Here is a 16489-nt window from a genome sequence, read left to right as displayed (position 1 = left end):
GTGCCAAGGTTGGCGGGCCGTGCTTGCCACGTGACCAGCTGTGTTTCCACTGCAGAATGTTTAATGATTCCGGGAGAGGTGGAAGAGCAAACATTCAGACCAGAATGGGGGCGGGGGACGGAGAGGCTGTGTAGAGGTGCCCCCCCCCACCCCGGGGTGGGAAAGGACAGGTTTCAGGCCAGGCCTCCGGAAGGGTGGGTAGCAGCCATGGTTGGGAGGTAGGGAGCATGCTCAGGGCCCTGGTCCCATCCTTCACTTTCGGGGGGACCTGGACCCTCCCTGGAGGGGCCACTCCACGGCACTGGCTTTGCAGTCAGGCGCTGTGGCGGTCAGTGTCGTGGGAACAGCAGGTGGAGGCACCCATGTCGGGTCCCAAGAAGGGAAGACCTGATGGGGTCCTGTTGTTGTCCTCACTTCCCCAGGGAGCTGTCCTTGGGCAGGGGAAACAGACATGCCAGTGTCCCCCCAGAGGGCAAAGCCAGAGGAACGCTAAGGAGGCAGGCTTTAATTCGGAGCCCCGCTGCCAGCTCCTCTTTCTTGGTGCTTCTAAGTGCCAGAAGATTTACCCACGCTTACTTATCTGCTCCCCACAGCAATCCCAGCAGGGCAGGGGGCGGAGGGAAGTGGAGAGCCAGAGGGCTCAAGGGACCTGCCTGCAGCTGACCTGTTGGGAAGTGGCAGGGCCACACGGGGGATGCTTGTGCCCACAGGAGAAAAGGACGTTCTGCGATGGGATGCTGGTGCATGGTAGGGCGAGGACGATGACGACCTGCTGGTTGGGAGGGTTCCGGCAGCCATGGAGGCGTCAGACTCCTGACCTCGAGGACCCCTTTCTTCCTAAGACCGCTGCTCTGAAACCTCCACTCATTGGTGTGTGAATTGGGGCGAGTATCTTTTACCAAACCGTGAGCTTCTTATGGGTAGGAATCTTGTCTGATGCTCTCTGAATACTTTGTACCTCAGGCAAGGCTTGAGATGGCTACTGATGGTCACAGCAGACACAGGAAAGACAAGAAATCTAGTGGCTAGAACTGGAAGGGTGTCAGGGGCTTTGAACCTGGGTTGGGGTTCACGGCCCTCTGGCGTCTGCTGGGCTGCTTTCCAGCCCCTGACAAGCACCGCTAATGAGCCACAGCGTTCCTGCCCTTAGAGTTCTCCAGCAGCCCCTGCCGGCCCATCCGCGTTAGCAAGCCTATCTGCCACTGAGATCTAGCCCACCTTCTCATCTGTGATGGAGAAAACCGCTAGCATAGGGGAGAGACGCATCTTGTCTGAAGTCCCACCACCAGTCACGGGCAGAGCAAGATCTGGAACCCACCTTCCAGAGCATGCAATGAAGTTACAGGGGAAGGCTTAGAATGGATTATTTAACAAGTATCGGTAATTAAGAACCACATGCCTACCTCTGACCGTATAGAGTTTGGATGAAGAGATAAAAGAGAATCTAGGGATCAGACAGCAACGCAGGCTGGTAGCCCGTCACTTTGGACACTTCTGTCCTCAAAACATTCTCTGTATTCCTCAGGACTTCGGGGTTCTAGTTCTAGATCTTTCCCTCTGGTAGTGTACATCCTCTCTCTGGACCTCAGTTTTTCCATCTGTGAATGAGAGTGGGCATGGTGCTTAAGATTCTGAGATGTCAAATCCCTTCTGGCCCCCATATTCTAGGATTCTGTGGTCCCAGAACTGAGCCCCGATTCTCCCCAGACTCTACTGCTGCGTGGAGAGAGCCCGGCCCACTCGAGCTGCAGTAATGCGCTGGGACCACCAGGGGGAGAGGGAGCATTCTGCATGATTTCTGCTTACCTTCTGTTCTGACCCCCCTGGTGGCGTGGAGGGTTACTGCAATTGTGACGGACTTCCTGTGTCCTCCTGCAGTGCTCAGTACTCAGCTCCTGGGGATCATCTAATCTGAAAACATGTGTATTCACTTACCGAATACACTTTGAGTCCCTCCTCTCTGTGGGTCCCCTTGCTGAGGGCTGGGGTCCCATCCCTGCCCTTGGAGGAGCTCACAGGCCAGTGAGGGGGCAGACATGCATGGAGGCCACCCAAAGGCAGCAGGGGCTGGGACTAGGGTGGGGAGTGGGGTGGGGGGGGGGGGAGTGGAGGTCCCATGGGAATGCAAGGGAACATTCCTGCTAAGTCTTCCTGGAGACAGTAATGTCTGAGCCCAATCCTGAAAGATGAGGCAGAGCTTGGCAAGAGGGCTGCAGGTGAGGCTGGGGAAGAGGGGTGGGAGGTTAATGTTCCAGGTGGAGGGAACAGCATAAGCAAAGACCCAGTTGTGGGAGACGGAATGAGTTGCAGGTAGGGAGCTGCAGGGGCTGCTGTGGGCACAACTGTGTGCGTGAGTGGCAGGGATGGTGGGCAGAGACAAGCATTCTTTTGCTTGAAAATATTTATTGACCCTCTACAGAACATCAGGCTAAATTGTGAAAGGCCTTGAATGTAGTCCCAAATCCCAAATCATTTTCCTTCCTGGGCTCTAGCCTGTATGCCCAAAACAGCTATAAGAAGAATTGTTTTCTAAATTTAGTTAATTACTGTTTGTCTTCTCCCATCTTCCCATGGAGATAGCTACACTCAAGGGAGTTGGGACAGGAAACTGGCCTTGGGACTGGGAATAGCATCAGGGACCTTGTCATCTAGGACAGGTGAGATGGCAAGGGTGGGAGACCAGGCTCAGCCTGCTCAGCTGACCTCTCCGCCTGGACACTACTCTCCCTTAGAACACGGCAGCCTGCAGCCTCACCCTGCCTGGAACTGTCCCCCTCACCAGTCTCTGGGGTTGGTCCCATATCTGGGTCAGAGGGGAGGCTGTTCACACAAGAGGCTGGCTGGTGCCTGGGGCACAGTTGAGCACTGGGTCTGGAGTGAGTGTTTGAAGGGCAGGAAGGCAAAGAAATCCCTTGAGGTAAGAGCTTTGGGAAGGAAAGTGCCAGAACAGGGGGGAGGTGGAGTCTTAGCCACAATGCAGAGCCCTGTCAGCATGGGGCAGGCCCAGACCCTGGAAGAACTGGTCCTGTGGAAGGGAGACAAGAGGAAAGCGTCATGAATTGCACGGTTACAGTGTGCCAGGAGCTGTGCTCGTGTTCTCTCACTGACGTGCCTCCAAAGCCTTGCGAGGGGAAGTGATTTGCCATGCTGGGGTCGGGCTTGAAGGTAGTGGCCCAGGCATGGAGAGTGTGAGTGACTTGCCCAGGGTCACACTCAGAGAGTGGCACTGCTGGGTCTGTGGGACTTTGCAGTCACGTCTCTGCAGAGGCCACTATGGCTTTTTGCATTTCTTTCCTCCCTTCTTCCCAAGATGTGCTGAGCCATGGCCTTCCTCCTTTTCTCTCTTCTGTTCTTATGTCTGGAACACCATCTCTTCTGCCCACATTCTTTACTTGGTGACATTCTCATTTTTTCAGGTCTGCTTCCTATGTCTTTTGTGAAAGTTTCTTTGACCCTTCTAGGTAGATTTAATTTATTTTTTTTTTTTAATTTTTTTTAAAGATTTTATTTATTTATTTGACAGACAGAGATGACAAGCAGGCAGAGAGACAGGCAGAGAGAGAGGAGGAAGCAGGCTCCCTGCTGAGCAGAGAGCCCGATGTGAGGCTTGATCCCAGGACCCTGGGATCATGACCTGAGCTGAAGGCAGAGGCTTTAACGCACTGAGCCACCCAGGTGCCCCTAGATTTTATTTTATTTTGTCCATCCATCCATCCATCCATCCATCCATCCATCCATCCATCCACCCGTCATCCATCCATCATCCGCCATCCATCTCCTTCTCCCTTAATTTGTGCCAGACATATTTCTGGCTGTCCAGGTAGTTCATCATTGGTTCCTCTATGAGCCACGGTCCTTTGTCCACAGCCAAATACCAGCCCCCTGATGGCGCCGGATGGCCCAGCAAGTCTGGGAGCTCCCTGAGGGCAAGAGCGGGCCTGACAGTTTCTGTCTCTGGTGTTGCCTGACATAGAGGCTGCCCCCTACCCCCCTCACCTTGCCTCTTCTTTTACACAGAAAGATCCTTAACTTTGGCCTCTTCCCTAAAGAGAGAATTTCCATGCCTGGAGTGACTCTGGGTTGAATTGAGAGCAATTTTTTTTTGGTGCGAAGAGAGACATTTCCAAATAGCTTCTGTGTGATGGGAGAGCTGAGCTGGGGACTCTGCTAACAAGGGGTTCCTTTTGCTTTCCCTAAGACCACAGGGTTACCCTAGAACTGTAGAACATTCTGGACATTTCAGGGATGCTAGGCTCACCTCATCAGCCTGGGCTGGGCAAATCTTTGCTTAAAACTGGTGAAGGCACAGTGACTCAGTGTGTTCTGGGGGTTCACGGGGGGTTGCTGGGCCGTGAGCTAGGTTTAGATGGGATGGGCTGAACCTCCATCAATTTTTTTCTAGGTTATGTTGTGGTAACAGACACACCATAGCGCGCCCCAAATAGGGGCTTTACAATAACAAGTTTACTTTTCCCCCACATTATATTTTGTCTGTGGTGGCTGTGGGTTGACTGTGGCTCTGCTCTGTGTGCCCTCTCTATTCCTGGATCCTTGCAAAGCAGCTGTCCCTCTTTGGGACATGATGTACTCCAGGCAGAGAGCAAAAAGAAAAATGACTGAGCCACACAATAGCTCTTAATGTCCTCTTCACTCATACGCCATTAACCAAAGCAAGACCCATGGCAGAGTCCAACGTGAAGGCCTCCCATGGGCGAGGAGAGGTAGAAAAGCCTCTTACGGGGAAGGCGGAGTGGATAATCAGAGTGAGAACACAACCTATGGCAGGTCAGGACCCTCATGCAACTGAAGCCAGCTCCCTCTGTCAACCTTGTATGTCCTGGGCACAGGCTAAATTTAAGAGTCTGTGGTGCCTTTGGAGAAAACAGATCCCCAAACTGGACATCAAAAGTGTGACTCGGGCTGTGGGGCTTACAAAGGATTGCAGAGAAAGGAGGGCAAGAGGGGGTGAACCGTTCAGGAGACCCTTTCTTCTATCCCTAGCCCTGCAAACTCCTACTTTTCTTTCGTGGTTTCAGATCTAAATGCCACCTCTGAGAAGCTCTTCAGAATCTGCCCTCCTAGCCGCGTTCAGCGCTTTTCCCCTGCGATCCCATGCCCTTTTGCTTTGCATGTTTCACACCTCCTTCGTTAACGTGCCTGGGTTCCCAGGGAGCGGGGGAAGGCTGAATCTGGCTCCAGCCCGCTGGTGAGACTTGGTAGAGTCCGTCTCTTCCCAGTTCCAAGTTCAGTGGCGTCATGCGGGCAACTTGCAAATTGGCCACGGTAGGAGTATTTACATCCCAGAAAGCAGCAAGCCCTGCGGATAAGGACTGTTTTCCTTCCCCAGAGGCGGTTTGAAAGCCTTGCCCCCCCCCCCAGCCACTGCCTTGGAGTGCAGACAGCTCATGGGCCCCTGCTTCTGTCTTCCTGCAGGGTGTGGTAGAGGAATGGCTGTTCCACAAGGTGTGGCAGACTGAGAGTGAGTGCCCTTAGGACGGTGGCCAGAGTGGGGAAGGGATGGATGCGTGTCTGGCTGGACTGAAGTGCCCACCAGGCCTGTGCTCCCTCCTGGCCCTTTTCCTGCTCCCAGGCCCCTGGCCTGATGCTCATTGTCCCCCCGGAGCTATGTGACCAGGCAGAACACAGAGCACAGGAGCCTTTCTGGCCTTTGTTCATCAGACCTCTGAGTTTTTGGTAATGAGAGTGTTTCCAGAGCAAGCAAGCAGGAGAAGAAGGCTAAGTTGAGAGTCTTGAAGAAGGGTCAGTGGGGGAGAGGATGGGTGTGGCCAGGCCTACACATCCTTAGCAGCTTAGCTGGGAGGTGATGGGAGCCCCAGGAGACATGCGGCAGTGGGGTGCACCTGAGACCCAGTGCAGAGGGAGACAGAGGGCAGCCAGACAGTCAGGGTCAGGTGTTGAGGGGACCTACAAGAGCAATTGGTATGGAGCTGTGCTCGGGGGCTATGTGCCCTGCCCCCAATCCCACACCTTAATGTCATGTAGGGTCCCCCAAGTATGGAATCGCCCTGGAAACTTGGGATAAGAAATCCCCCAGACCGAGATGTGAGGTTTATACTGCCGCTCATGCCTGCTTGGATCAGAGGGTGGTGAATGTTTTCTGTAAAGGGTCAGAGAGTGAATAGTCTCAGCTTTGCGGGCCATACTGTCTCCGTCGTAAGTACGTACATCTGCTGCCGTCGGACCAAAACGGCACAACCACCCATAAACGCACGAGTGTGGCTGCGTGCCAATAAAACTTTATTTATGGACACAAATTTAAATTTTATGTGCTTTTCATGTGCTTAAAATGTTCTTCTTTTGATTCCCCCCCAACCCCTGAAAAATGTAAAAAGGCAATCTTCACTTACAGGTGGTGGCAAGATTTGGCCCATGGGCCAGAGTTGGCTGATGTGGACACAGATGGCTGAGTGTGGACAAGTCAGTAGGGTCCCTGCAGTTGGACAGAGGGGCAGGGAATGCACATTTGCCTGGGGAGCACAGCCTGAACATGTCTAGAGGGAGGACACCCCTTCCTCTCTCCCTCTGCGCCTGGCTCCCACCAGCCCGGCTCTGGCTTCCTGGGCCCTGCTGCCTCCCACAGTTTTCCAGGGTACTTGTCTCCCAGAGGCTGGACCCTCAAAGGGTGGGTGGCTGGGCCGCTGGACTCAGCACAGCAGGCAGGCCGGTGGTGTTCAGTCTCCGGGAAATGAGTGTGGACACGGCATGGGCCCAGTGGGGCAGCCCACCCTGGTCTGCCCAGATCAGGTTCCCGGCGGCGTCTGAGCACTGTAAACACAGCGGCTGGACAGGCCACCTCTCCCGAGGCCCACTGAAGGTGGCCCTGCCTGGGAGGAAAGCAGGATTGGGGCTGACACTTTGACATAAACCACAGGACAGTGTCCGGGGCCTGGAGAAGCCTAGAGGCCCCTCTCCCCAGGGCCCCTGCTTGCTTTGGTGGCAGCTGCTCTCAATTACCCTCCCCTGTGGAACCAGGGGTCTTTGGAGTAGCTGGCCCTCCTGGCAGGGATGGGGAAACATGGGGATACTGAGGCCTGGAGAGGAGAGACCTGGGGAGGTCTCTAGCCTCCCAAGACAGGGCTCTGGACCCCTCCCGGGGTGATCTGGAGAAGAGACACCCTCAAGTGGCATCTGGGACTGTGCCTCTCCGCCTTCAGCTGCCCCAGTGGAGGATCCTTTGGTTTCATCAAGGAGCACAGGAAGAGGAGTTGGGGGACCTGGCCATCAACCCCACCCCTGACTGAGGGTCCTGGCCATACTCCTTGAGCTGTGGAACGCTCATTTCGAGATGAGGAAACAGGTTGGGAGCAGTGAAGTGACTTGCCCAAGTTCACTCAGCTAGTCAGTGGGAGAGCCAAGATGAAGCCCAGGTTTCTCAGATTTCAAAGTCTGCTTTTCATCACAACCTCTTTTTCTAGCCCCAGCCCTGAACTTGTTGTGAGACCCCAGTCAGGCTGCTGCCCTTCTGGGCTGCTGTCAGTGGTCTCCAAGGTCTCTCTAGGCTCTTGGGACACTGAGCTTACTGCCCGTGGAGGATCCCTGGGCTTGGGCTGAGCCGTGGCCCAGATGCCCTCATACAGACCCTCTCCCTGTCTCAGGGCACAGCCTGTTCTGCCTAGCACCACGTGGACGCAGAGCTGGGCCTCGCCCTGGGCTTGCTAAAAGTGCTCCATAAAGGACTCCAGCAGGCCAGCTCTCACTTCTCCATCTCGTCTTGCTCCGGGCCCAGCCACTGACATGGCCCTTGGGTCAGCCATTGCCAAACCATACCCGGGGCGGGGGGGGGGTGGTTGCATTCCCTGCACTTCCGTGTTCAGGGGAATGCACGTGGAGAGTCCAGCTGAGAGCACCCACTGTGTGTCCAGCTGGTTACACCCAGCACGCAGCAGGGGTAGCAGCAGGTGCACGTGTGCTCAGACAAGCACTCGGTCACAGGCATGCAGACATGAGGGGCCAGGGGCCCCCGATCCCCGCAGCTACTCGACCTGCCTGTCAGCTCCCCGTGTCTGGATGTGCTCCCATCGGGGCCACACGCCTGCCCTCACATGCATGCATGGACGCGCACCCCCCCACAGGTGCGTTCTTGCGGCCTATTGCCACCCAGACTTGGAGCTGACCGTCCTCTCTGGAGTTCTAGACTTTCACCTTTTTGTTCCTGACACATTTCAAAGTTCTCTTCAGAATTAGATCTAAGGATGGGGGGCTGGGGGACCTGAGAATGGAAAAACAGGAGATTTGGAAAATTCCTGTCATTTTTGAGTTCTTTCCAAAGACACCCACAAGAGCCACTGTGGGGCTGGCGATGTCCAGCCGTGGGCTGGCCCCACTGCTGCAGAGTGGGCCTCCCACCATGCCCCGGTCCGGCCTATCCGGTTTGCTGACATCGAGCCCCCCACCGAGGTATTCCGCTGGAGAACTCTGTGCACGCTCAGCATGGTCCTCCCCGGACGAGGCCACCCCAGCTGCACGTGCCCTACTGTATGTTGACAATGACAACATCTGCTGCCGAATGCTTGCCGAATGCCAGGCTCCAAGTGCAGGCAGAGTGTGTCTAAGTGCTTTGCATATATTGACATATTTTCACAACAGAACTATGCAGCGTGAACTATGGCTATGACCAACCTACAGACAAAGAAACCGACGTACAGAGAGGTAAAGCAACTAGCCCTAAGTCACACAGCCAGGAAGTACAAGAGCCAGGATTCACGTCCCAGCAATGTAGAGCCAGAGTCACCGTGTTCATCGCTCCACTGTGCCGTGTCTTGGGACACAGGGCAGGGGAACTTGGAGAGGTGCAAGGACCTCGGACCTCTAGGGGAGACCAGGAGGAGAGCACTTGTGGGCCTACTGTGTGCCAGGCTGTGTTCTGGGAGTGCTCACTGGCCCGTCTGCCATCAGATTGCACCCCACAAGCTCTCCACCCCCAGATGGAGGGGCCCTCCTAACACCCAAATGAGGCCCTGGGGCTCAGGCCCTCTGGGTTAGTGTGGTCTCCTTCAGGGTCCTGGGCTTTGCACTGTGAATGTTCCCACTGGGGGGCAGCCAGGGCTGCAAGGGAAAACACTCTGCTGACCGGCCAGGCCGTGCAGTCATCTGAGGCCCTGCGGCGACCATGTGACAGCCACAGAAGTGGCTGCATCTTTGTCTCAAGTCCTGCCTGGCTGCCCGCCCGCCTGCCATCCACATGGTGGAAACGCCAAGGAACAAGGACCTTCCTGTCTTCCTCTCTTTCCCCCTTTTCTAAAAATAAGCTGGAACCTTCCCCTCATCTGCCCCCAATTTTCTCCTGCTTGACCCCAGTGACCCTGTGCCCTCAGATGAGGCCACATGTGTGCCCACTGCTGGACAGAGGGGCCAACCCCACCGCACAGATGTTGGGAGCGAGGAGCCTGCCCTGGCCTCTGGCCCAGCCCAGCACGCCCCTCCAGCTATGCCCTTCCTGGGAACAAAGCATTGAGGCAGCTCCTGGGTCTGGGGTGGGGGAGGGAGCACTTGTTTATAACAGGAAGCTCCACCCGGGTTTTATGAGCTGTCATGATAATAATAATCATCGCCCACGTTTGTATACACTAAGCACTTTCACATCTGTTATCTCCTTTGGTCCATGCAACAAATCCTTGGGCTTGGTATTACTGTTCATACACCGATGAAGAGGATGTAGAAACCAGGGAGGTTGACCTACTTCCCTAAGGTTGCACAGCTGGGGGCAGGGCAGGGCCAGGATTCAAATCCAGGTCCTCGAGTTTAGATTTCTGTGCCTTTGCACTGTCCCCCTGTCTGCACTGTCCCCTGTCTGCACTCAGCGGCGGTTTTACTGTTTGTGTGTGGGTATCTTTGCGGTGTTCTGCTAGCCACCATTTATTGAGGACCTCCGTGTGTGTGGGGCACAGTGCTGGGGACTCATGGCATGACCCTGGGGGGAGGAATTATTGAGCTTATTTTGAGGAGGAGAAAGCTGAGACCCAGAGCCGTCACAGGACTTGCCAAGGCTGCTTGCTGTAAGAGCTGGCATTGGGGTTTGTGTCGAGGGCTGCCCAGCTCCAGGGGTTTCTTCCGCAAGAGAATTCATGACAGTTGGTGTCACTGATGTTATTTTGATTAATTAATTTCACAGAACGTGTTTCGAGGGTCTGCTCTGTGCCATGCATAGGGACAGAGGGATGAGCAAGACACACGGATCCCACTCTAACGGGCTTCATGATCTCGTGGGAGACAGATATGTGAACGGCAATTATGGCTCAGGGTGCTAAACCATTATTAGCCATAATAGTTAGCTTTGCACGGTGTTTATAGCTCACCAAGGGCCTCAAATGGAAATCTGGCCATTTCCATGTCTGCTGAAAATGGTCTAATGGCTTCCCTGTGGCTGTAGAGTCACATCTGAGCCTCCTGGCCTGGGAGTCAGGGCCCTCGTGGGGGGGCAGAGCCTCCCTCCACATCCCGGACTGCCTGCTCCCTCTGTGCTCCCCACTACTGAGCTTCCCGGGGTTCCTCACCTCATGGCTTTATTCCGCGGGTCTCTGCCTCCAATGCCACCTTTCCCACCCCAGCTTCTCCTGCAAAACTGGGCACAGCTGGTATTGCCATCCCAAGGATGGAGTTTTGTGCTCTTGGAGTTGTCTAAGCCCAGGATGGTAGATCAGGGCAGGGAGACAAATCACTTAACTGCTATGGTCCTCAGTTTCCTCTTCTGTAAGGTGGGCTGGAGAATAAGACCTAACTGTAAGAAGAGACAATTGGTTAGAGGACAGCTCAGTGGCTGGTGGAGCTCCAAGGTGGTGTGTAAGCAGCCTGTGGGTCTGGGAATCTTCTGGGGGCACTAACACCAAGGGAGAGCCTCGGACCATGCTGCTGCCTGCTAACACTGAACACCGTGCTTACTATGTGCAGGGCGCTGCTCCAGGCCGTTTGCACATGTTAAGCCATTTAATCCTTGCAATAGCTCTGTGAGGCTCACTATCCTCATTTTACACATTAGGAAGCTGAAGCACAGAGAGATTAGGTAAGTTGCTTAGGGTCACACAGCTAAGGAGGGGTGAAGCCTGGATTCTAACCCAAGCACTTGGCTCCAGCATCCACACTCTAGCCACCTTGCTAATACAGGGAGGGGAAAAGCAGTGGGGGAGGAGAGAAAGGGGAGTGGGGGAAGGGCAGGGACCACTTAGGCTCTGGGACAAACATCACCATATTTAACAAAACGAGGGAGGGTGCCTTCATCCCTTCACAATCCAGTGAACAGGGCAATACCCTCCCAGTCCTTCCGGGTTGGGAAATGTTTGCTCCGGCTCTATCTGCCCCAGGACGGAAAGTCCATCTCTGCGTGGGGTGCACCCGGGCACCCCCTGCTCTGCCTGGGGGATGGGGCCTCATTTGGACAATGGTGGCTGGGGCTAGCCCTGCCTCTGGGGACAGCTGCCACTCTGAGGCCAGCAGGGAGGCATTCTTTTCACTCTGCAGGGGAAGGAATGGAGACGGAGACCGGTGAGAGGGCTTCTGCTTCTCATAGCACTTCTCCTGCCTGAGATCTAGGAGGCTTTCACAGCCCATTGTACTGATGGAGAAGAAGGCCAAGCCAGGCCAATGGCTTATGCGAGACCAAGGACTAGAGCTCAGGACCCTTACTACAAAATCATGACTGGCTCCCCACTCCCTCCCTGTCTTTGCCTTTCCTTCCTTCTTTCCACAAGTATTTATGTGGAGGGTGGAGGGAGGAGGAGAATAGACTAGGTGGGCGAGATGAAGTGGAGAATGTCCTGGGTAGGAGTCAGGAGCCTTGAATTCTGGTCCTGGGTTTGTCATTAATTTACTGTGTCACCTTATGTAAGTCACTTTCCCACTCTCAGCGTCCAGTGTTCTTATTAGTAATTTGGGGAAGGAGGCTGCCTTTCCATCCTTTTACTTGGCAGACTTCTTGTAAGAATTAATTAAATGAAATGTTTCTTTGTTCTCACATCTGCCTATGTATCTGATCATCTAATTTTCCCTTCCTTCCTTCCCTCCTCTCTTTCCTTCTTTCCTCCTTCCCGTCTTTCCTTCCTTCTTCCACCCATGTATCCTCCCATCCATCCGTCCATCCATCCATCCTTCATCCATTCCCTGTTCACCGGCTCTCACACCCACTACTCACTCATCCCTCTACCCATCTGCCCATCCATCCACCCTCTGTGTCCTTGCTGTGTGCCATGCACACCAAGTGAAGGACCACACCATTCACGGCCTGGCTCGATGACCTCCAGGTGATTTCCCACCTTCCTTTGTGGAAATGGCCTACCCATCCCCATTTCTTCCCGGACAATGTCTGGCTTTCCAGTATCACACTCAGCAGTCTGCCTTTTGTCCTGATGAGTCCTTAACCAGAAAGGGAGGTCCTGAAGGGTGAGGACTGCAGCTGGTCTAGTCAGCACCCTCAACATCATCCAGCCCTGGACATCAGCGAATGTTCTCTGAGTTTGCAGCATTGACCCCATCCCAATCTGACTCCTAACTCATCCTCAGCTTTCTGGGGTAGTTTGAACCAGGTAAGGAGACTGGGCATCTGCATGGCTAACAGTTGCCTCTGGTAGCCTCTTCTCTTTGGAATTATAGTCTTATCTCCTAAGAGAGATATTGTCGCCCCCTCTTCAGAGATCCAGAGGGATCTGACCCAGGGTTCCACAGCAAACTGATGGGAACCTTGGACCAGAGGCCTGAGCTTCTCACGCCAGCAGGTAAACCACCCGTTCTCACTTGCTCAGGATCTGCCCATGAGACCCGCCACGTGGCCGGCTGGCTCTGAACCACTGCTCTCCGTGTCCATCTTGCCCTCCCCCGACCTGCCCAGCCAGCCAGGCTAACCCTGTGCTACCAAGGCCTGCTGGGCTCACTGGCCAGACACCGGGGCTGGGTGGGGATGGGAGCATGGGCAGTTTCTTATTTTCTGACTCAAGCCTGCTCCAGAGCCACAAGGCCTCTCTGGCTGGTGGGGCTAGCCCATTCTTTCCTGGTTCTGGCCAGCTCTGGCAGTCCCTGGGGCCACTCTGAGTGACGGGGCACCAGGCACTCCCCTGGTGCCTGCAACGTGTCATTGGAAGCTGAGGGAGGGGGCCTCCCAGCTTCTCTACTCCCAGGGGCCAGTCCCTGCAGGGAAAGTGCCCTTGATGCACGGGCTGTAAATGAGCCGTCAGCAGAGGTGGTCTCGCTCCTGCCGCTCTGCCCCCCTCCCTCCTCAGAGCCTTGCTAGCTCTCAGCCACATTGGAAGAATTAGGGGCGGCGGGCGAAGGGAGGTGGCTGGTTCCCATGGCGGGGACCATGCATAAGCCCTAACACATTGGCACGGCGTGTGTGCGCTGGCTGCAGGAAGTGGGTGCTGGCAGTGTGGATGCCGTCCTGGGGACTCTGTGGGCGGGGTCTGCCCAGAAAGACTTTCTCCCTTACTGGCCTTTCTGGACCAGGGAGAAGTCTCTGGTAGTTCTCTTTTTTTGCATTTTTTTTTTTTAATAGCTTCTGCTCATTGCACGTGTAAAGGGTCAAGTCTGGGATGTAGTTCTTGGGCCCTCTGTTGATAATTCTCTGGGTGACCTTGGAGGAGCCCTCTCATCTCATCTTGGAGGAGCCATCTCATCACCTCTCCACGTTCCCATTTCCTTGTGGAGGTGGTGTGGTCCTAAAAGTCATTAGTTTACCTCCTGGTGTGCAGATCTTCACTGGTTATGAAGAGCCTCGCATCTGTTCTCTTTACCCTCGACATCTGGAATACCTTCTAGATTCTGTCTGTTGGTATCCTCATGCCCATTTTACAGATAAGGAGACAGAGTCTCAGACTGAAGGTCCTGCTGGGAGTCCCACATCTGGAAAATGGCATAGCAGGCCTGTCATATTACAAAGCCCATGATCTTTTAACTTCTCTGTGCCCTTCTAGAAGTCTAGTGTCTGCTGAATGTCCTGCCCTGTGGGACTGGGGGTTCGGTGGGGGGCCACGGTCCCTGCCCTCATTGAACCAGGGCGGGCAGCTCCACCAGGCTGGTGTCTCATGCCTGTGGGGGAGCTGGCACAGCCCGAGTCCCCGCAGACTGCCCCACTGAGGAGCTGGGCTCTGGACAAGAATCACAAGGGCAGTGCTGAGGGCCATGAGGATCATGCAGATATCCCTCCCCTGCTAAACTGTAGAAGCAAACTTGCTATTTCTCTCCCCTTTTTGTAATAATAACTCTACTATCATCAGGAAGTAATAACAGCTGAAAGTGTCCAGGGGGCCACCTTCTTGCTGGATACTGTGTCAGCCTTCTCTACGCAGCCTTTCACTGAGACCTCACAGCCACATTGTGGACGAGGTCCTGTTATCGTCCACATCTTAGAGATGAGGGAAATGGGCTCCAGGGGCCAGACACCCTGACTCAAGCAAGGTTTTCTGACCAGAAGTGGCCAAGCAGGGATTTGATCCCAGGGCGGTGTGAGACCGTGTTACTCTCTAGGAACCAGGCCATCAGTGGCCCTACCCAGTCTGGCTCAGACAGGAAGCAATTAGATGGGCCTTATAGGGCATGGGCAAACTTGGATCAGGGCAGCAGGGCACCCTGAGACCTCTCTCCGGTCTTCAGTCAGCTGCTCTGCCCAATAGGGTAGTTTCTGAAGAGTTCTGGCAGGTACGGTGGGACTTTGGGGGTATCCAGAGCCTGGCCTCAAGATAGAGGAAGGCAGGGGATTCTGGGCTCTGGACCATCAGGAGAGGCAGGACTGTCCCAGTGTGGGCGGGGCATGGACCCTTCGGTGGCACCGATGGACCCAGCACACACCTCCAAGAGCTCCAGGGCCGGAACCGGCGACACATGGATTTGATTGCTTGGGAAATCTGCTTGGGGGGCCTGCTTAGTGGAGCAGAGGTGGAACAGCTGATCAGCCTAAAAACAGCATAGCCTGGAATTCCTAGGGGCTCCAGGGCGCCCCATCCCAAATTTGGAAGTGGCCCGGAGAGTTCTTTGTAGCAGGCCCCCTCCGTGGGTGGCTTGGCGGTGATGGGCAGGCACCGCCGTGGCAGTAGCGCCTGGCAGGGAAGATCAAGGGTCAGGCCCGGCTGCAGCCTCTTCCTGGCTGAGCAGTATGGGCAGAGCAGGCCCGCACCTTCTCTGGACTCCTTCTGTTCCTCTTGCCCCTGCTGTGGGATAATTCCCGCCCTGGCCATCTGGCAAGGTGGCTAGGAGGATGCATTTAAACAAATGTAAACTGTCAAGTGCTATGTATATGTCTGTTGTCACTGCAAAAAGGAGGGCACTCTGGGAGGATAGATTCCATGACAGTCTTTGGATGTTTGGGATAAGCCTAAGTACTCTCTGCTGAGTTTATAGCTTCCAATGACTTCCTGTGGCTCCCAGCCTCTTCTAGATGTTCTCTGTTGCTTCTTAATAGAAAATGCTTCCTTCCAATGAGCTAAAATCAGAAGAGTCCAAGTATGGAATGAGCTGCACTAACAGGTAGTGAGCTTTCTGTCACTGGAGGTATTCAAGACAGAGTCTGACAACACCTGGCGGAGAAATAATCTATGGCTTAGACTGGATGCTGCTGAACTTCCTGATCCGCAGAGTCATCTGTCCAGTGAGGCTATACTTCACCTGCTCCCTCTACTGTGGACATGCCTTGTCCAGAACTGAGCCAGACCCTGTGCCCCTGGCTCTTCTGCAGGGCTCTAGAATAGACAGCCTCAGCACCTTCACTGTCCCCTCAGTGCCCAGGGTTCCGTCCTTGCCGCACCTGGGCCTCCTTTTCTAGGCATGTACCCCCCGGGGCCTCAGTTTCCCACCTGTAAAATGGAGATACCAACGCTTGGCACTCCAGCTTGGCAGAGAGGTGTTGGGACAAGATGACATCATCCACAGACAGTGGGAAACCATGAAGTCCGATTCCCTTCCAGCAATTTTGTGGAGGAGAGGATAGGCTGAGGTCCAGGGAGAGGGGACCGTTTCAGGGCCTCAGATGACACGACAGCAGAGCCTGCTCTCCGAAGGTGCAGGGGGCTGGGAAGTCAGCCAGCCTTCGAGGAGACGGCAGGGAATCATGTCTGTCTTCAGTGGGCCTCCTTGTCAAGTTCTCATCCTGCAGGTCTTAGCTCAAAGGAACCTCTTCTAAAAGTCTCCCTGAGCCACAGGTGGCATGGGCCCCTTCTCTGGCTCCCTTGCCCTTTGTGATGCCTGCTGACAGAAACTCTTCTTCAGACTGTGGGGGACACAAATGTGGGTCTGAATGCCTTCCTAGCTGCATGAACCCTACTGCATGAATCTCTACTGTGAAATGGGCACCCACAGAGTCAACCGCATGGATATGCAGTGAAAATCAAGTGTTCTGCTTCGTATTGAGAATGTATAACAAATGGTAGCCACCGCGATGATGAGGACAACATTCATTCCTTCACTCATTCAAGGCACCTGGACACGCCCCTTTTCTGAGCTCCAGCTGGGCACTAGGACACAGTGAGGGAATGTCTCTGACTTCTGGGAGCTC

Source organism: Meles meles, chromosome 1, assembly GCF_922984935.1.
Source record: "Meles meles chromosome 1, mMelMel3.1 paternal haplotype, whole genome shotgun sequence".
Classification (NCBI taxonomy): Eukaryota; Metazoa; Chordata; class Mammalia; order Carnivora; family Mustelidae; genus Meles; species Meles meles.
The sequence above is the reverse complement of the archived record's forward strand: the minus strand, read 5'-3'. Positions refer to the sequence as shown.